The following is a 21,662-nucleotide window of genomic DNA, read 5'->3' on the forward strand; positions in this document are numbered from 1 at the left end:
ACTTCTGTGACGCACGATTTATCGTCATGGAAGTGGGCACTTCCGTGATGATAATTTTGGTAATGTCATGGAACACTTCTACGACAGCACAAGTATGACTATTTTGATTCTGTCATAAATTTGCCATGGATGTACATGCATAACAAAAAACGCGACCTACTGTGACAAACATGTATCATCACGGAAGTGTATTTTTTTGTAGTGTTTGTAGACATCATTTGCTACACGTTCGAATAGTTTTGTTTCCAACTCCGACATATCTCCGTTTTGCTCCTTTGTCTACAAGATAGACCACCCCATAATCCAATGGCACATTAGTTTCACCAAAGTCATGGGATCACTATATCTTTTTAAATAAAAAATCACACTATTTCTACACTTCCAGATAGTCTAGAAGAGAGAAGAAATCCCAACCAGTATCATTTTTTGTCATGTTTTCAAAAGGTTTTAAGCCAAAGCATTCTTCTATTAAAGATGGAGTGGATCTCAACCCAAAAGTACATTTCAGCAGTCTTAACACGAGAGAAGCAGCAGAACAGGTTAACATCAAATGATTAACTGTTTCATCTTTGTCACAAAATACACATATTTTACTCCATTTCCACCCACTGTTAAGGAGGGAATCTCTAGTTAAGATACTTTGCCAATGGGAGGGTTTGATCCCATGACTTGCCAACCGGTCACACACAGTCTGTCGGCCCACTGTGGCCCAGGCCCAAAGAGCTAGCAAAAAAATAAAATTGCCAATGGGAGGGTTCAATCCTATGACCTGCCAACCAGTCATCCACAGTCTTTCCAACTGACCCAGCTCACAAATGTGATGGAACCTGGTGGCGCACTTTGGCCTAGGCCTGGAGAGCTAGCAAAAAAAATAGCCGATGGGAGGGTTCGGTCTCATGACCTGCCGGTCACGTCCAACTGACTCAACTAACAATTGTGATGAAAAGAGAAGTTTCATTACAATTATTTAAAAAAATCATGTGTTCAAAAATTTAAGTTTAGAAAATGTTACAACTTAATAAAAAACTTCAAATTTTGAAAAAGTTTCTTTTCTTTAAGTGGAGAAAAATTCATGTTTTCCCAAAAGCAAAAGATAATCAAATGTCAGCGAGAATTCGTTTCTCCTGTTGCAACGGACGGATGTATTTCCTAGATAAAGGTTTCACCTGATGCTAGAATTGCTAAATTGCAAGATGTTTTTTCTCCTCTCTCGTTGCAACGCCCATGCATGTTTGCTATATTACAAAAACATGTTCACAAAATCAAGAGTTTCGACTAATTTTTACTCAAAGATTTTTATATGAGAGGGTTGTTTTTTTCTTCCGTTGCAACGCATGGGCCTTTTTGGTAGTTGCATCTAAAAGAAGAGCCCTCTTATTGACTAGGAACATGCTGTGAGGGGAAATTAAACAGCACGACTTGACTAATAAAGTATCTTGGCCATACTGCATGCGTCCATACTATAACGAAACGATCTGTGCTTGATCACCTTAAGCCCTCTGCCACAACGCTGAATCTCCACGCCAGTAAACATCACTAACTTGTCGACAATGGCAGCACGTCTCTTGCGGCCTTGTTGTCATGATCAACTTGGCGACACAGAAACGACCGGCACCTAGGTGCAGGAGGTGCGATCCTAGCTCGGTACCCTCAGGGGCAGCAAATCCCTCCCACTCTTGGAATGCCACCGGCGGCGTCTGCTTTGCCGAGGCAGCACCCAGGTCTGATGCGCAGAGGATGCCACCCCTCTTTGCCGAGACACCAAACCAGAGATCATACTCCGGAACATATTCTGCAAGTCCTTTAAACGGCAGCGGCCAGGCACCACTCTTGCTCCACTTACCGCTCACCGTGTCCAAGCAGTAGGTGCCGAGGCTCTCTGTGGATATCAAGATGCTTGAGCTATTGACCACAGTGCACGCGGTGATCACACCAGAACGGTCGACACCATAGCCAGGGGCATAGACATAAGGCGGTGGGGGATGGAGTGCCAGAAAAAGTCCACCCCTTGAACATTTTAGGCCTTTCGCCATACATAAGCGCCTCGAAAGATTGATGTTCCATCTTTTGATCGTTCTTAGGGATCGCCTCCATGACCAACAGGTTGTCACCAACGGCGAGGGGCACTGATTTCCACTTGGCCTTTTTGAGGCTTGGCAACATGCGGACAGCTTGCAGGCCGTCATCATATAAGACGGCTCGACCTCTCTCGTCTGTGCAGACAATCTTGTTCCTGCTGCCGCCGAAGAGCATGAACTCCATTATCTCCCGTCTATGCTCGGACCGAGGAGGATGGAAAGCCATTGTTGGTGGCGGCACAGAACGGTCCTCCACCGCCGCAGCCGCGGAGTCAGGTGCACCCTTGGGGTAAAACAATTGTGACGCCTTGATGCGGTGCAGAGTGTATGAACTCCTTTTGACGTTCATGGCCGTCATGTACAGGAATTTTCGGTTCATTGTTCAAAGACAGACTTCTATATGGATCAATTTTGCCAGTCCCTTCTTCTAATAATCGCCTAAGAGACCACACGGTTATCTGAAATACAAATTACACGCGTGAAGAGAAAGAACAGTAAATTCAAATCAAAGTACTAGTAAATAATATAATAGAGCAACCCTGCGAATAAACAAAAAAAAGCAGGTCAAAAAATAAATGAAAAATAAGGTCGTGGCTTTAATTACCAATCATACTAGTGTCAGTCCACTAAAAAACACCAGTTGTAAATTTGTGTTAACCTATACAGCTTCCAAATACTAGCCAGTAAGTTCCTTCTCTTTCAGTTACTATACTGGCTGCTTCACAGAACAATGACCCAAGGCTACTGACTAGCGGTAGCAGGTTTCATTATTTTTGCACAAGTATACCACAAATCATACACAAGTACTACTGCTCCAACAGAAGGAAAAATACTTGGTGAAATTTCTAGGCTATTTAGCCTCTGTATATACTTTCCCTGTTATTTTAAGTAGGTGGTCACAGGTATACGGTATGGGCAAAATTCAAAACAACCTGCACTCCCTAAGAACAAATGCAAAGGTACTGTATAAAAGTAGAAAAAATAATACTGACACTATAGTTTCTTGGCAACATCACGTGATCTAGTACTTGGATTTGTAGAATAAAACATACATGAGATTATAAAAGGCTCTACGCCTTAATTTGATATGCAGCAGGCTTCTCTAACCTTAACCTGTACCCTCAACAAAATCACTGATGGATGGATCAAATCTATACTAGAAAATTTAATACTGAAGCAAAGTAGCCATGTACTAGTGCTCAATTCCTTGCTGGAAATAAAAAAAGCGAGGGCTCCAAGGCCAGCTAGAAGGAAGCAAAGCATTCGTAGGAGCGGCGCCTCTAGCACTTTGGGGATGGTGCGGCAAGTACCCACAAGGCGGCCATGACGACCCTCGATGTGATACGGGGACGGGGACACGGCAATTTATAGAAACAGCAATATGACGGGTATATATATAAATAATTAATAGAATATCATGTAATAAGTCCAAAGAATAACTGATTGTGTGACATGATTTCCAAATACTGCATCCATGCCTCTTTTTTGGTCCTTGTGGTAAGTGCCCACAGATGCCATGTATGTATATGTCACTGCCTAGCCGGAACAAGAGCAGCAACGGTATACTAAAAAGCGAAGCAGCAGCAAGCCAGCACCCTAGAGGAGGAGGACAGGCAGGAGGAGGACCGAAGGAGAGCAGGGATTCGAGAAAGAAGAAGTTACCGTGCTGACGGCAGGCGGCCACGGCAGAGGCGACTACGGTCTACAGGAGCCGCCGCCCTCACGCGGTCGCTCGATCCAATCCCATGTCCTGTGCAATCGAGCGAACCGACAAAGACCGATGCCTGCTAGGGTTAGAACATCTCCCCCCACCCACACCACAAACAAGGCCCTTCAAGGCCCTTTTTTATCGCCAGCGCAAAAAAAACGGCTCCAGTCGCGTCCTCAAAACCACATTTCGTCGGTTAGGGCCGAATTTGGCGTTGGCGGATCTAGGTCGAACCCGCCACGGTCGGGGCGCACGGGCGCCGGAGGAAACATTTTTGACGCGAAAGCCTGGTGGACCCGCCGAGTCAGTGACCAGCCGCCTCATCGCCTCGTTTTTCCGCGGGAAATCAATGCCAAGGCCATCGCTAGTCAGCCTTCCATTGATTCCTCACGGGAAGGCTCGCCCACGCACGTCCCGCCTCCTTCCGCCACGTGTACACACGCATGCCGCCCACTCACGGCCCACCAGCTGCTATAAAAGCCGTCCCCTTCCTCGCCGGTGGCCGCACACACTCCTCTTCCCCCTGCCGAAGATGACCCCCTCCTTCTCTCGCCGCCTCGGCAGCTCCTGGAAGCCAGGCGAATGGAGACGGCATCCTCGTCCTCGTCGGGCTCCCGCTCCTCCGGGTCGCCGGCGCTCCTCCCCGTCAAGTCGGATTCGCGGGAGACGCTACTCGGACGGCGCACTCGTGGTGGTGCCCTCGTCATCAATGAGGGTGCCCCTGGCCCCTCTACTCCCTCCTCCTACCTCATCAAGACGAAGACGGAGCCGGGGCTCGCTGCCGTGAAGAAGGAGCATGGGGCCATGGCCGTCGACGATGAGACCGCCCTCAAATGGGCGCGGGACGACTACGTCCGACTGGAGATGGAGCGTCAGCGCTACGCCCTCGAGGAGATCGTCGCTCGGCGTCGCGACCGTGACGAGGCCGGCATCGTCGTCCTCGAGGATAGCGATGACGAGGCGCCCAGGCTGTCCAAACCCCCACGCATCAGCAACGCAGGTCAGGGGTGCAGCAAGAACGGCGGCGGGGACGGCGACGACGGCGAGTACACCAAGTTCTACAGGCTCCTCGGCATGTAGAAGGCGGGCGGCGTCTAGTAGTAGTAGTTTTAAGTTTGTTTTTAAATTATATGTTTTAAACTTTGTACAAATATCAATGGAACGCCTAAATTTCCTCCAAATTTGTGTCATGTTTGGCCAAATTTTGTACAAACTTGGTTTTAAAAAAACGGCGTCTGGGGCGAGCTCGGGGCGGCGGCTGGGAAACCGACCGCCGCCATGCCGATTTTTCCGCCGGCGCGCCCCAGGCGGCGTTATTTCAAGCCCCTGGGGGGCTGATGTCTACTACACAACCTTCTTCTTGTAGACATTGTTGGGCCTCCAAGTGCAGAGGTTTGTAGTACAGTAGCAAATTTTCCTCAAGTGGATGACCTAAGATTTATCAATCTGTGGGAGGCGTAGGATGAAGATGATCTCTCTCAAACAACCCCGTAACCAAATAGCAAAGAGTCTTGTGTCCCCGACACACCCAATACAATGGTAAATTGTATAGGTGCACTAATTCGGCGAAGATATGGTGATACAAGTGCAATGTGGATGGTAGATATAGGTTTTTGTAATCTGAAATTATAAAAACAGCAAGGTAACAAGTGGTAAAAGTGAGCGTAAACGGTATTGCAATGCGAGGAAACAAGGCCTAGGATTCATACTTTCACTAGTGCAAGTTTTCTCAACAATAATAACATAATTGGATCATATAACTATCCCTCGACATGCAACAAAGAGTCACTCCAAAGTCACTAATAGCGGAGAACAAACGAAGAAATTATTGTAGGATACGAAACCACCTCAAAATTATTCTTTCTGATCGATCTATTCAAGAGTCTGTAGTAAAATAACACGAAGCTATTCTTTCCGTTCGATCTATCCTAGAGTTCGTACTAGAATAATACCTTAAGACACAAATCAACCAAAACCCTAATGTCACCTAGATACTCCAATGTCACCTCAAGTATCCGTGGGTATGATTATACGATATGCATCACACAATCTTAGTTTCATCTATTCAACCAACACAAAGAACTTCAAAGAGGGCCCCAAAGTTTCTATCGAAGAGTCAAGACGAAAACGTGTGCCAACCCCTATGCATAGATTCCCAAGGTCACGGAACCTGAAGTTGATCACCAAAATATACATCAAGTGGATTAATAGAATACCCCATTGTCACCATGGGTATCCCACGCAAGACATACATCAAGTGTTCTCATATCCTTAAATACTCAATCCGATAAGATAACTTCAAAGGGAAAACTCAATCCATTACAAGAGAGTAGAGGGAGAGAAACATCATAAGATCCAACTATAATAGCAAAGCTCGCGATACATCAAGATCGAGCTGAATCAAGAACACGAGAGAGAGAGAGAGAGAGATCAAACACATAGCTACTGGTACATACCCACAGCCCCGAGGGTGGACTACTCCCTCCTTGTCATGGAGAGCGCCGGGATGATGAAGATGGCCACCGGAGAGGGATCCCCCCCTCCGGCAGGGTGCTGGAATGGGTCTAAATTGGTTTTTGGTGGCTACGGAGGCTTCTTTCGGTGGAACTCCCGATCTAGGTTTCTTTCTGAAAGTTCGGGGTTATATAACAGGTGTTGGAGTCGGGAACAAGTCAGGGGGGTCCCCGAGGCGGCCACGAGGTAAGGGGTGTGCCCAAGGGGGTAGGGCGCGCTTCTGCTACCTCTTGAGCACTGCGTTGGATTTCCCCGAAGAGGAGAGGATGATGCAGCAAAGTAGTGTAAGTATTTCCCTCAGTTTTTGAGAACCAAGGTATCAATCGAGTAGGAGGCTATGCTCAAGTTCCTTGTACCTACACAAAAACAATAGCTCAACGCAACCAACGCGCTTAGGGGTTGTCAATCCCTTCACAGTCACTTACGAAAGTGAGATATGATAGAGATGATAAATAATATTTTTGGTATTTTTGGTATAGAGATGCAAAGTGAAAAGTAAAAGGCAAAGTAAAAGCAAAGCAATAATAAAGTAATGGAGATTAATATGATGAGAAAGAGACCCGAGGGTCATAGGTTTCACTAGTGGCTTCTCTCAAGAGCATAAGTATTCTACGGTGGGTGAACAAATTACTGTTGAGCAATTGACAGAATTGAGCATAGTTATGAGAATATCTAGGTATGATCATGTATATAGGCATCACGTCCGAGACAAGTAGACCGAAGCGATTCTGCATCTACTACTCTTACTCCACTCATCGACCGCTATCCAGCATGCATCTAGAGTATTAAGTTCAAAACAGAGTAACACCTTAAGTAAGATGACATGATGTAGAGGGATAGTTTCATGCAATATGATAAAAAAACATCTTGTTATCCTCGTTGGCAACAATACAATACGTGCCTTGCTGCCCCTTCTGTCACTGGGAAAGGACACCGCAAGATCGAACCCAAAGCTAAGCACTTCTCCCATGGCAAGAACAACCAATCTAGTAGGCCAAACCAAGCTGATAATTCGAAGAGACTTGCAAAGATAACCAATCATACATAAAAGAATTCAGAGAAGATTCAAATATTATTCATAGATAGACTTTATCATAAACCCACAATTCATCGGTCTCAACAAACACACCGCAAAAAGAAGATTACATCGAATAGATCTCCACAAGAGAGGGGGGGAACATTGTATTGAGATCCAAAAAGAGAGAAGAAGCCATCTAGCTACTAGCTATGGACCCGTAGGTCTGAAGTAAACTACTCACACTTCATCGGAGAGGCTTGGATGATGATGTAGAAGCCCTCCGTGATCGATGCCCCCTCCGGCGGAGCTCCGGAACAGGCCCCAAGATGGCATCTCGTGGATACAGAAAGTTGCGGCAGTGGAATTAGGTTTTTGGCTCCGTATCTGATCGTTTGGGGGTACGTGGATATATATAGGAGGAAGAAGTATGTCGGTGGAGCAACAGGGGGCCCACGAGGATGGGGGGCGCCTGGGAGGGGCAGGCGCGCCCCCTACCTCGTGACCTCCTGTTAGTTGGCTTGACATAGGGTCCAAGTTTACTGAGTTGTATTCGGTGAGAAAATCACGTTCCCGAAGGTTTCATTCCGTTTGGACTCCGTTTGATATTCCTTTTCTTCGAACCCCTAAAACAGGCAAAAAAACAGCAATTCTGAGTTGGGCCTCCGGTTAATATGTTAATCCCAAAAATAATATAAAAATGGAAAATAAAGCCCAATATAGTCCAAAACAGTAGATAATATAGTATGGAGCAATCAAAAATTATAGATACGTTGGAGATGTATCAAGCATCCCCAAGCTTAATTCCTGCTCGTCCTCGAGTAGGTAAATGATAAAAACAGAATTTTTGATGCGGAGTGCTACTTGGCATAATTTCAATGTAAATCTTATTAATTGTGGTATGAATATTCAGATCCAAAAGATTCAAGACAAAAGTTCATGTTGACATAAAAATAATAATACTTCAAGCATACTAACAAAGCAATTATGTCTTCTCAAAATAACATGGCCAAAGAAAGCTATCCCTACAAAATCATATAGTCTGGCTATGCTCTATCTTCACCACACAAAATATTTAAATCATGCACAACCCCGATGACAAGCCAAGCAATTGTTTCATACTTTTGACATTTTCAAAACTTTTTCGATCTTCACGCAATACATGAGCGTGAGCCATGGATATAGCACTATATGTGGAATAGAATGGTGGTTGTGGAGAAGACAAAAAGAGGGGAAGATAGTCTCACATCAACTAGGCGTATCAATGGGCTATGGAGATGCCCATCAATAGTTATCAATGTGAGTGAGTAGGGATTGCCATGCAACAGATGCACTAGAGATATAAGTATATGAAAACTCAACAAAAGAAACTAAGTGGGTGTGCATCCAGCTCACTTGCTCACGAAGACCTAGGGCATTTTGAGGAAGCCCATCATTGGAATATACAAGCCAAGTTCTATAATGAAAAATTCCCACTAGTATATGAAAGTGATAACATGAGAGACTCTCTACTATGAAGATCATGGTGCTACTTTGAAGCACAAGTGTGGTAAAAGGATAGTAACATTGTCCCTTCTCTCTTTTTCTCTCATTTTTTTATTTGGGCCTTTTCTCTTTTTTATGGCCTCTTTTTTTGGGCTTCTTTGGCCTCTTTTATTTTTCGTCCGGAGTCTCATCCCGACTTGTGGGGGAATCATAGTCTCCATCATCCTTTCCTCACTTGGGACAATGCTCTAATAATGATGATCATCACACTTTTATTTTTCTTACAACTGAACAATTACAACTCGATACTTAGAACAAAATATGACTCTATGTGAATGCCTCCGGCGGTGTACCGGGATATACAATGAATCAAGAGTGACATGTATGAAAGAATTATGAACGGTGGTTTTGCCACAAATACGATATCAACTACATGATCATGCTAGCAATATGACAATGATGGAGCGTGTCATAGGAATGGTGGAAAGTTGCATGGCTATATATCTCGGAATGGCTATGGAAATGCCATAATAGTTAGGTATGGTGGTTGTTTTGAGAAAGGTATATGGTGGGTGTATGATACCGACGAAAGGTGCGCAGTATTAGAGAGGCTAGCAATGGTGGAAGGAAGGAAAGTGCGTATAATCCATGGACTCAACATTAGTCATAAAGAACTCATTACTTATTGTAAAAATCTACAAGTTATCAAAACAAAGTATTACGCGCATGCTCCTAGGGGGATAGATTGGTAGGAAAAGACCATCGCTCGTCCCCGACCGCCACTCATAAGGAAGATAATCAATAAATAAATCATGCTCCGACTTCATCACATAACGGTTCACCATACGTGCATGCTACGGGAATCACAAACTTTAACACAAGTATTTCTCAATTTCACAACTACTCAACTAGCGTGACTCTAATATCACCATCTTCATATCTCAAAACAATTATCAAGCATCAATCTTTTCTTAGTCTTCAACCCACTCAAAAGAAAGTTCTACAAATCTTAAATACCAAGCATATTATTATTAAGCAAATTTCCATGCTATTAAAGACTCTCAAAATAATCTAAGTGAAGCATGAGAGATCAAATAGTTTCTATAAAACAAATCCACCACCGTGCTCTAAAAGATATAAGTGAAGCACTAGAGCAAAGCTATAAAGCTCAAAAGATATAAGTGAAGCACATAGAGTATTCTATCAAATTCCAAATTATATATGGCTCTCTCAAAAGGTGTGTACAGCAAGGATGATTGTGGTAGACTAACAAACAAAGACTCAAATCATAAAAGATGCTCCAAGCAAAACACATATCATGTGGTGAATAAAAATATAGCTCCAACTAAAGTTACCGATAGAAGTAGACGAAAGAGGGGATGCCTTCCGGGGCATCCCCAAGCTTTGGCTTTTAGGTGTCCTTAAAATATCTTGAGGGTGCCATGGGCATCCCCAAGCTTAGGCTCTTGCCACTCCTTGTTTCATGATCCATCAAATCTTTCCCCAAAACTTGAAAACTTCACAACACAAAACTTAAAGTAGAAAATCTCGTGAGCTCCGTTGGCGAAAGAAAACAAAAGACCACTTCAAGGTACTGTAATGAACTCATTCTTTATTTATATTGGTGTTAAACCTACTGTATTCCAACTTCTCTATGATTTATAAACTATTTTACTAGCCATAGATTCATCAAAATAAGCAAACAACACACGAAAAACAGAATATGTCAAAAACAGAACAGTCTGTAGTAATCTGTATCTAGCGCAAGATCTGGAACCCCAAAAATTCTAAAATAAATTGTTGGACGTGAGGAATTTATATATTAATAATCTGAAAAAATAATTAACTAAATAGCACTCTCCAAATAAAAATGACAGCAGTTCTCGTGAGCACTAAAGTTTCTGTTTTTTACAGCAAGTTCAACAAGACTTTCCCCAAGTCTTCCCAACGGTTCTACTTGGCACAAACACTAATTAAACACAAAAAACATAACCAAAACAGAGGCTAAATAAATTATTTCTTACTAAACAGGAGAAAAAAAGCAAGGAATAAAAATAAAATTGGGTTGCCTCCCAACCAGCGCTATCATTTAATGCTCCTAGCTAGGCATAACAAGCAAGAATAGATCTAAGTATTGCCATCTTTGGTAGGCAATCCATAAGTGGCTCTCATGATAGATTCATATGGTAATTTGATTTTCTTTCTAGGGAAGTGTTCCATGCCCTTTTTAATGGAAATTAAAATCTAATATTTCCTTCCTTCATATCAATAATTGCACCAATCGTTCTAAGGAAAGGTCTACCAAGAATAATAGGACATGAAGGATTGCAATCTATGTCAAGAACGATAAAATCTACGGGCACATAATTCCTATTTGCAACAATAAGAACATCATTAATTCTTCCCATAGATTTCTTAATAGTGGAATCCGCAAGGTGCAAGTTTAGAGAGCAATCATCAAATCACGGAAATCTAGCAAATCACACAAAGTTTTGGGAATAGTAGAGACACTAGCACCCAAATCACACAAAGTATAAAACTCATAATCTTTAATTTTAATTTTAATAGTTGGTTCCCACTCATCATAAATTTTTCTAGGGATAAAAACTTCCAATTCAAGTTTTTCTTCATAAGATTGCATCAAGGCATCAACAATATGTTTAGTAAACGCTTTGTTTTGACTATAAGCATGAGGAGAATTTAGCACAGATCGCAACAAGGAAACACAATCAATAAAAGAGAAATTTTCATAGTTAAATTCCTTGAAATCCATAATAGTGGGTTTAGAAACATCTAGGGTTTTAATTTCTTCAATCCCACTTTTATCAAATTTAGCATCAAGATCAAAAGATTCAGAATTCTTAGAACGCCTTCTAGGTAAAGGTGGATTATATTTAGTCCCATCATTATCAAGATTCATATTGCAAAACAAAGATTTAATAGGGGACACATCAATAATTTTAGATCTTCATCATTATTTTCATAGAAACTAGAAGAACACGCTTTTATAAAGGCATCTTTCTTAGCACGCATCCTAGCGGTTCTTTCTTTGCACTCATCAATGGAAATTCTCATTGTTGGGGAACGTAGTAATTTCAAAAAAAATCCTATGCTCACGCAAGATCATGGTGATGCATAGCAACGAGAGGGGAGAGTGTTGTCCACGTACCCTCGTAGACCGAAAGTGGAAGCGTTAGCACAACGCAGTTGATGTAGTCGTACGTCTTCACGATCCGACCGATCCAAGTACCGAACGCACGGCACCTCCGAGTTCAGCACACGTTCAACTTGATGACGTCCCACGAACTCCGATCCAGCAGAGCTTCACGGGAGAGTTCCGTCAGCACGACGGCGTGATGACGGTGATGATGTTGCTACCGACGTAGGGTTTCGCCTAAGCACCGCTACGATATGACCGAGGTGGAATATGGTGGAGGGGGCCACCGCACACGGCTGGGAGAGATCAACAGATCAACTTGTGTGTCTAGAGGTGCCCCTGCCCCCGTTTATAAAGGAGCAAGGGGGGAGACCGGCCGGCCCTCTATGGGCGCGCCAGGAGGAGGAGTCCTCCTCCTAGTAGGAGTAGGACTCCCTTTTCCTACTCCTACTAGGAGGACGAAAGGAAGGAGGAGAAGGAGAAGGAAGGAGAGGGAGGAAAAGGAGGAAAGGGGGGAGCCCCCCTAGTCCAATTCAGTTTGGGCTAGGGGGCCGTGCGCCCTGCCTCCTCTCTTCCACCACTTGGCCCATGAGGCCCATTACTTCTTCCTCGTATTCCCGTAACTCCCCGGTACCCCCGCAAATACCCGAATCACTCGGAACCTTTCCGATGTCCGAATATAGTCGTCCAATATATCGATCTTTACGTCTCAACCATTTCGAGACTCCTCGTCATGTCCCCGATCTCATCCGGGACTCCAAACTACCTTCGGTACATCAAATCACATAAACTCATAATACAATCGTCACCGAAACTTTAAGCGTGCGGACCCTACGGGTTCGAGAACTATGTAGACATGACCGAGACACGTCTCCAGCCAATAACCAATAGCGGAACCTGGATGCTCATATTGGCTCCCACATATTCTACGAAGATCTTTATCGGTCAAACTGCATAACAACATACGTTGTTCCCTTTGTCATCGGTATGTTACTTGCCCGAGATTCGATCGTCGGTATCTCAATACCTAGTTCAATCTCGTTACTGGCAAGTCTCTTTACTCGTTCCGTAATACATCATCCCGCAACTAACTCATTAGTTGCAATGCTTGCAAGGCTTTAAGTGATGTGCATTACCGAGAGGGCCCAGAGATACCTCTCCGATAATCGGAGTGACAAATCCTAATCTCAAAATACGCCAACCCAACAAGTACCTTTAGAGACACCTGTAGAGCACCTTTATAATCACCTAGTTACGTTGTGACGTTTGGTAGCACATAAAGTGTTCCTCCGATAAACGGGAGTTGCATAATCTCATAGTCATAGGAACATGTATAAGTCATGAAGAAAGCAATAGCAACAAACTAAACGATCAAGTGATATGCTAACGGAATGGGTCAAGTCAATCACATCATTCTCTAATGATGTGACCCCGTTAATCAAATGACAACTCATGTCTATGGCTAGGAAACTTGACCATCTTTGGTTCAACGAGCTAGTCAAGTAGAGGCATACTAGTGACACTTTGTTTGTCTATGTATTCACACATGTATTATGTTTTCGGTTAATACATTTCTAGCATGAATAATAAACATTTATCATGAAATAAGGAAATAAATAATAACTTTATTATTGCCTCTAGGGCATATTTCCTTCACTCATGGCTTTGAGAGACTCATTGATATCATGCTTAGGTGGAATAGATTTAAGTTTCAAAGAATAAACATCAAGAGCAATTATATCAACGTTCCTAGCCAAATCATCAATCTTAAGTAATTTTTCTTCAATCATAGCATTGAAATTCTTTTGCGAAGTAATAAATTCTTTAATATTAGAATCAAAATCAGAGGGCATCTTATTATAATTTCCATAAGAATTGTTGTAGGAATTATCATAATTATTAGAGGGATTACTAGGATAAGGCCTAGGGTTGAAATTTCCTCTATACGTGTTATTACCAAAATTGTTCCTACCAACAAAATTCACATCCATAGATTCATTATTATTCTCAATCAAATTAGACAAAGGCATATCATTAGGATCAGATGAAACACTGTTAGTAGCAAATAATTGCATAAGTTCATCCACCTTTCCACTCAAAACATTAATTTCTTCTATCACATGCACTTTTTTATTAGTGGATCTTTCAGTGTGCCATTGAGAATAATTAACCATAATATTATCTAGGAGTTTAGTAGCATCTCCTAAAGTGATCTCCATAAAAGTGCCTCCCGCGGCCGAATCTAAAAGATTTCTAGAAGCAAAATTCAATCCGACATAAAAAATTTGCATAATTATCCACAAATTCAAACCATGAGTAGGGAAATTACGTATCATTAATTTCATTCTCTCCCAAGCTTGTGCAACATGTTCATGATCAAGTTGCTTAAACTTCATAATATCGTTTCTAAGAGAGATGATCTTCGCGGGAGGAAAATACTTAGAGATAAAAGCATCTTTGCACTTGTTCCATGAATCAATACTATTTTTAGGCAAAGATGAAAACCAAGCTTTAGCACAATCTCTAAGAGAAAAAGAAAATAGCTTCAATTTAACAATATCATTATCGACATCTTTCTTCTTTTCATGTCACACAAATCAACGAAGCTATTAAGATGGGTAGCGGCATCTTCACTAGGAAGGCCGGAGAACAGATCTTTCATGACAAGATTCAGCAAAGCAGTATTAATTTCACAAGATTCAGCATCAGTAAGAGGAGCAATCGGAGTGCTAATAAAATCATTGTTGTTGGTATTGGTGAAGTCACACAATTTAGTATTATCTTGAGCCATCGCGACAAACAAGCAATCCAACACACGAGCAAACAAACGGGCAAAAGAGGCAAATAGAGAGGGAGGATAGAGAGAGAGAGAGAGAGAGAGAGAGAGAGAGAGAGAGGTGAATAAAACGGCAAGGGTGAAGTGAGGGAGAGGAAAACGAGAGGAAAATGGCAAATAATGTAATGCGGGATATAGGGATTGTAATGGGTACTTGGTATGTTGACTTTTGCGCAGACTCCCCGGCAACGGCGCCAGAAATTCTTCTTGCTACCTCTTGAGCACTGCGTTGGATTTCCCCGAAGAGGAGAGGATGATGCAGCAAAGTAGCGTAAGTATTTCCCTCAGTTTTTGAGAACCAAGGTATCAATCCAGTAGGAGGCTATGCTCAAGTCCCTTGTACCTACACAAAAACAATAGCTCAACGCAACCAACGCGCTTAGGGGTTGTCAATCCCTTCACGGTTGATAACCCACAAGTATTGGGGATCAATTGTAGCCTCTTTCGATAAGTAAGAGTGTCGAACCCAACGAGGAGCTAAAGGTAGAACAAATATTCCCTCAAGTTCTATCGACCACCGATACAACTCTACGCACGCTTGACGTTCGCTTTACCTAGAACAAGGATGAAACTAGAAGTACTTTGTAGGTGTTTTTGGGTAAGCTTGCAAGAAAGTAAGGAACACGAAAATAAAAGCTAGGGGCTGTTTAGATAAAGACACAACTAAATTAGTTTTAGTAGAGAGCTTTTGTCAATAATAAAGTTATTTGTCCCTAAGCAATCGATAACTAGACCGGTAGTCATTATTGCAATTTTATTTGAGGGAGAGGTATACGCTAACATACTTTCTCTACTTGGATCATATGCACTTATGATTGGAACTCTAGCAAGCATCCACAACTACTAAAGATTCATTAAGGTAAAACCCAACCATAGCATTAAAGTATCAAGTCCCCTTTATCCCATACGCAAACAACCTACTTACTCGGTTCTGTGCTTCTGTCACTCACGCCACCCACCATAAGAAAATCATGAGCATATTTCAAACCCTACAGCGGGTATCCCTCACGCTTGCGCGACACGGAGAGCATCATAGGACAACACCAATAATAAAACATGCAACTCAAACCAATCATGATCATCAATTAACCAATAGGACAAAACAGATCTACTCAAACATCATAGGATAGCTATACATCATTGGGAAATAATATATAGCGTTGAGCACCATGTTTAAGTAGAGATTACAGCGGGTAAGAGAGAGTTTACACCGCTGCATAGAGGGTGGAAGAGTTGGTGATGATGGCGGTGAAGGTGTTGGTGAAGATCGCGGTGATGATGATGGCCCCCGGTGGCACTCCGGCGCCACCGGAAGCAAGGGGGAGAGGGCCCCCCTTCTTCTTCTTCTTCTTCCTTGACCTCCTACCTAGATGGGAGAAGGGTTTCCCCTCTGGTCCTTGCCTCCCATGGCGTGGGAGGGACGAGAGCCCCTCCGAGATTGGATCTATCTCTCTGTTTCTCTCTGGTTCTGTGTTCCCTCCTGGCTCTGTTTCACCGTTTCGTATATATATGGAGATCCGTAACTCCGATTGGCCTGAAACCTTCGCCGTGATTTTTTTTCGAATATTAGCTTTCTTGCGGCAAAAGAAGAGCGTCAACCGCCTTACGGTGGGCTCACGAGGGTAGGGGGCCCGCCCCTGCCTCGTGACCACCTCGGGCACTGGTTCGCGTTGATTTTCCTTCCGAATTTTCCATATTTTCCAAAAATAAGCTCCGTCCGTTTTTATCCCGTTTGGACTCCCTTTGATATGGATATTCTGCTAAACCAAAAACATGCAACAGACAAGAACTGGCACCGGGCACTGGATCAATATGTTAGTCCCTAAAATAATATAAAAAGTTGCCAAAAAGTATATGAAAGTTGAATAATATTGGCATGGAACAATCAAAAATTATAGATACGACGCAGACGTATCAGCGGTCACTTACGAAAGTGAGATCTGATAGAGATGATAAATAATATTTTTGGTATTTTTGGTATAGAGATGCAAAGTGAAAAGTAAAAGGCAAAGTAAAAGCAAAGCAATAATAAAGTAATGGAGATTAATATGATGAGAAAGAGACCCGGGGGCCATAGGTTTCACTAGTGGCTTCTCTCAAGAGCATAAGTATTCTACGGTTGGTGAACAAATTACTGTTGAGCAATTGACAGAATTGAGCATAGTTATGAGAATATCTAGGTATGATCATGTATATAGGTATCATGTCGGAGACAAGTAGACCGAAACGATTCTGCATCTACTACTATTACTCCACTCATCGACCGCTATCCAGCATGCATCTACAGTATTAAGTTAAAAACAGAGTAACGCCTTAAGCAAGATGACATGATGTAGAGGGATAGTTTCATGCAATATGATAAAAACCCCATCTTGTTATCCTCGATGGCAACAATACAATACACTACTAGAAAAAGGGCTATAGATGGGATTGACACTAATGGCGCACCAGACAACTGGTGCGCCATTAGTATATACTAATGGCGCACCACCTTCTGATGCGCCATTAGAGTTGAAACTACTAATGGCGCACCTGCCACACGGTGCGTCATTAGTATCAATTTTATTTTTTTTGAACTAGTGCGCCTGTCCAAACATACTAATGGCGCATCCACAGGTAGTGCGCCATTACTAGTTGTAACTAGTAATGGCGCACCTGCCAGAGAGTGCGCCACTAATGTTGTTTTTTTTATTTTTTTATTCCTTTTTTTGCAAAACTACTAATGGCGCACTCGCACGCGGTGCGCCATTACTAGTTTAAACTAGTAATGGCGCATCGTGGTGTTGTGCGCCATTAGTATGTTTTTTTTTTGCAAAACTACTAATGGCGCACCACCAGTGGGTGCGCCATTAGTAACCTGGATTACTAATGGCGCATTTGTGGTTGGTGCGCCATTAGTAAGTGGGCAGCAACAAGATATTTTGGACAGCCTCTCCTCCCACACTCACTTTCTCCCCACTTCATTCTCTCCACCGCCTCCTCCTTGTCTCGGGTGCCTCCTCTTTTTCACCTCATTTCCACCATAAATTCATTCAAATTAAGTGGTTAAGTTACTTTGTTTTGCTAGGTAAGTAAGGGCGGAAGCTATATTTATGTTGTTCTCCCTACAACAATGTGCACATGCACTTTTTATGGCCAAGCTAGATCTATGTATGTTCGTGGTGTTGCATATGTTTGTGGTTTTGCATATGTGTTTGTGTTTGGAGGTGTACCGGTATTTGAAATGCGATAGTTGCCAATATTTTGCCGGAATGTTGATTCATTTCTGTTTCGGCGAGAATTTTGGCATTAAGCATTCTTTCTGGTCCTATTTTTAGGGAAAGTCATGCCAAATTTTTTCTTGGTTCTAAAATATCGTTTTTCTCTACCCCGCAGGCGACCATGGTCCGCACGATGACCGAAGGCATCGTGAATAGGTTTTTGAGGTCCGCAAAGGCCGAGATGCTTTAAAAGAACGAGACGGAGATAAGATGTCCTTGTCGAAGATGCAAGCTGAATGGCCTTATTGCGGACCCGGATTCCGGGCAGGTGCGGGACCACCTGCTCTTGCGTGGTTTCATGGATGGCTATCGGTGGCAAGGTGATGAAGATGACTACGAAGTCGTCCATGGGGGCCAGGCAAGAAATGAGGAAGGGCAGCAAGACAACCACCGCGGCTTGGGCGGGCGAGAAGACGAAGAATCCCCAGGAGATGATCACGATGGTGATGCTGTACATAGTCATCATGTAGAAGAAGATGCAGGACATGATGATGATGCTGGCGGAGCAGACGAAGCTGGACCATCGATGGGCTGGGTGCAGGACCCTCATATTCAAGAGCTGCTTCTCAAGCAGACGGATAACGCAAGAGCTGCCGCCCGAGAGAAAGCCAAGATGGATCAACTTGAGTTAGACGCGGTTACTCCATTGTATGAAGGATGCAGGCCCGAGGATACCCGCCTGAAAGTAACGCTCATGGCTTTGGAGATGAAGGTAAAACACAAAATGACCGACGCATGCTTCGACGAGAACATGTCATTCTGGCACGAACGTCTTCCCAAGGGGAACAAGTGCCCGACCAGTTTGGAGGAGGCGAAGAAAATCGTGTGTCCTCTGGATTTACCGCACGTGAAATACCATGTGTGCATGAACAATTGCATCATTTATCGGGACGAGCACGCGGAGTCTACCATATGTCCGGTGTGCGGTGTCACTCGATACAAGAAGAGGAAGAATGCTCCTCGAAAAGTGGTGTGGTACTTTCCGATCACTCCTCGTCTGCAGTGGTATTTCGCGGACCCTAAGGTAGCAAAGCTCCTGTGTTGGCACGCGGATAGGGAGGAGAAGAAGCGAGAAGATGACGCAAATGATCCGGAGATAGATAGAAAAGACAAGATGCTGAGTCACCCTAAGGATGCGAGCCAGTGGCAAGCGTTGAACTTCGAATACCCAGAATTTGGGAACGATAGAAGGAACATCGAGCTGGGCGCGAGCACCGATGGAGTCAATCCGTTTGGCAGCCAGAGAAGCACACATAGCACCTGGCCTGTGTTTGTGTGGATGTACAACCTTCCCCCCTGGTTGTGCATGAAGAGGAAGTACATTCACATGAGTATGCTAATTGAAGGGCCGAAACAACCAGGGAACGACATCAATCTGTATCTGGGGCTGCTGAAAGAGGAGATTGACACACTGTGGAAAACGCTAGCCAATACGTGGGACGCCGCAGAGAAAGAATATTTCCCTATGAGAGCCGCACTGCTCACGACGGTGCACAACTATCTCGGTTACGGATATCTTGCGGGGCAGGTAGTCCACGGATTTTCTGGATGCGTAAGGTGCATGGATGACACAACGTATCGCCAGCTAGATAGAGATCCCGGGTCTTCGAAAACCGTGTTCATGGGACATCGAAGGTGGCTTCGCGACGATGACCCGTGGAGGAAACGCAAGGATCTGTTCGATGGTGAAACCGAACCCCGAAAACGCCCGTGTACGAGGAGCAGCGAGGAAATAGACAAGCTGTTGAAAAATTGGAAAGACTGCCCACTGCCGGGAAAGAAGCAAAAGGCGCCAGAGCCGCTGCTGAAGGTATGGAAAACGAGGTCTGTTTTCTGGGACTTGTCGTACTGGAAGATCCACCGTGTGCCTCACAGCCTTGATGTCATGCATATCACGAAGAACGTGTGCGAGAGTCTGCTTGGTACCCTGCTCAACATGCCAGAGAGGACCAAAGATGGGCCGAAAGCAAGGGCAGACTTGAAATCAATGGGCATCAGGCAGGAGCTTCACACTATATATGATGATGATGATGATGATGATGATGATGATGATGATGAGGCGAAGCAGGACACAGAAAGTCGTCGCAAAGGCAAAAAGGCCAAGAAGACCGGAAATGACTACCCTCCCGCGTGCTTCACTCTAAGTCAGGAGGAGATCGAGCAGTTTTTCACCTGCCTCCTAGGAGTAAAACTTCCTTACGGTTACGCGGGGAAGATAAGCAGATACCTAGACCCAGCGAAGCAGAAGTTCACCGGGATGAAGTCTCACGACTGTCACGTGCTGATGACGCAGATACTTCCAGTTGCAATCCGTGGGATCATGGACGCGCACGTCCGTGAAACGCTATTTGGCCTATGCAACTTCTTCGACATCATCTCTCGGAAGTCGATTGGCGTGAGGCAACTCAGAAGGCTATAGGAAGAGATCGTGGTGATACTATGCGAGCTTGAGATGTACTTCCCGCCCGCATTCTTCGACGTTATGGTGCATCTGCTGGTCCATATAGTGGAGGATATCATCCAACTCGGGCCGACGTTCCTGCACAGCATGATGCCGTTCGAAAGGATGAATGGTGTCATCAAAGGATACGTTCGCAACATGTCACGTCCAGAGGGAAGCATAGCCAGGGTCTTTCTGACCGAAGAGTGCATCTCCTACTGCACGAATTATCTAGGCATCGAGAACCCCGTTGGTCTGCCCGTCAACAGGCACCTCGGCAGGCTCGCTGGATGGAGTCACCGTGAGGGTCGCCGCGAAATGCATGTCGACTTCGAGGGTCGACTCGCCGACTTTGAAAGAGCACCTAGTCGCGCTACAACACATAGACGTGGTCGATCCTTGGGTGGTAGAGCACAAAACCTTTATTAAGAAGACGTACAATGACTGAGGCCAACAAAGGACGGGCGGAGATATACTCAAAGAGCACAACTCATGTTTCACGTGTTGGTTCAAGCAGAAGCTTCTATCGTACCCTTTACATGAGGATTCTTCCGCGGAAGAACAACTCATATTTGCCTTGTCACAGGGCGCCGAGCACAACCTGATGACCTATGAGGCGTACGATATCAACGGCTACACATTCTACACCGAGGCCAAGGACATGAAGAGCGATGGTTATCAGAACTCCGGGGTAACGATGGAATCCTACACCGGTAACGACAAGGACAGATACTATGGAAGGATCGAGGAGATCTGGGAGCTGAGCTACGCTGGAGAGAAGGTCCCGATGTTCCGTGTCAGATGGGCCAAGAACGTCATAAAAGAAGACCGGTATTTCACCACCATGGTTATACCCGAAGCCAAATCCAAGACCGCGGGCGCAAACGTCACCGCGAAAAATGAGCCATGGGTATTGGCTTCCCAAGTGGACCAATGCTTCTTCATTACCGAGCCGCCAAAGCCCAGTCGTGTTGTCGTGAGGAGAGGCAAAAGGAAGATCATCGGAATGGATGGAGTAGCCAATGAGCAAGACTTCGACAAGTACGGCGACCCGAGGATCGAACATGACGACGATGATGAAGTAGCAGCATACACCACAAGAAGAAGCAGGACCACCCTACCTAAAGGACGTCCGTTTCATAGAAGAACTCCATTTGCGAAAAAGAAGG

The sequence above is a fragment of the Triticum aestivum genome, chromosome 3A, assembly GCF_018294505.1.
Source record: "Triticum aestivum cultivar Chinese Spring chromosome 3A, IWGSC CS RefSeq v2.1, whole genome shotgun sequence".
Lineage (NCBI taxonomy): Eukaryota > Viridiplantae > Streptophyta > Magnoliopsida > Poales > Poaceae > Triticum > Triticum aestivum.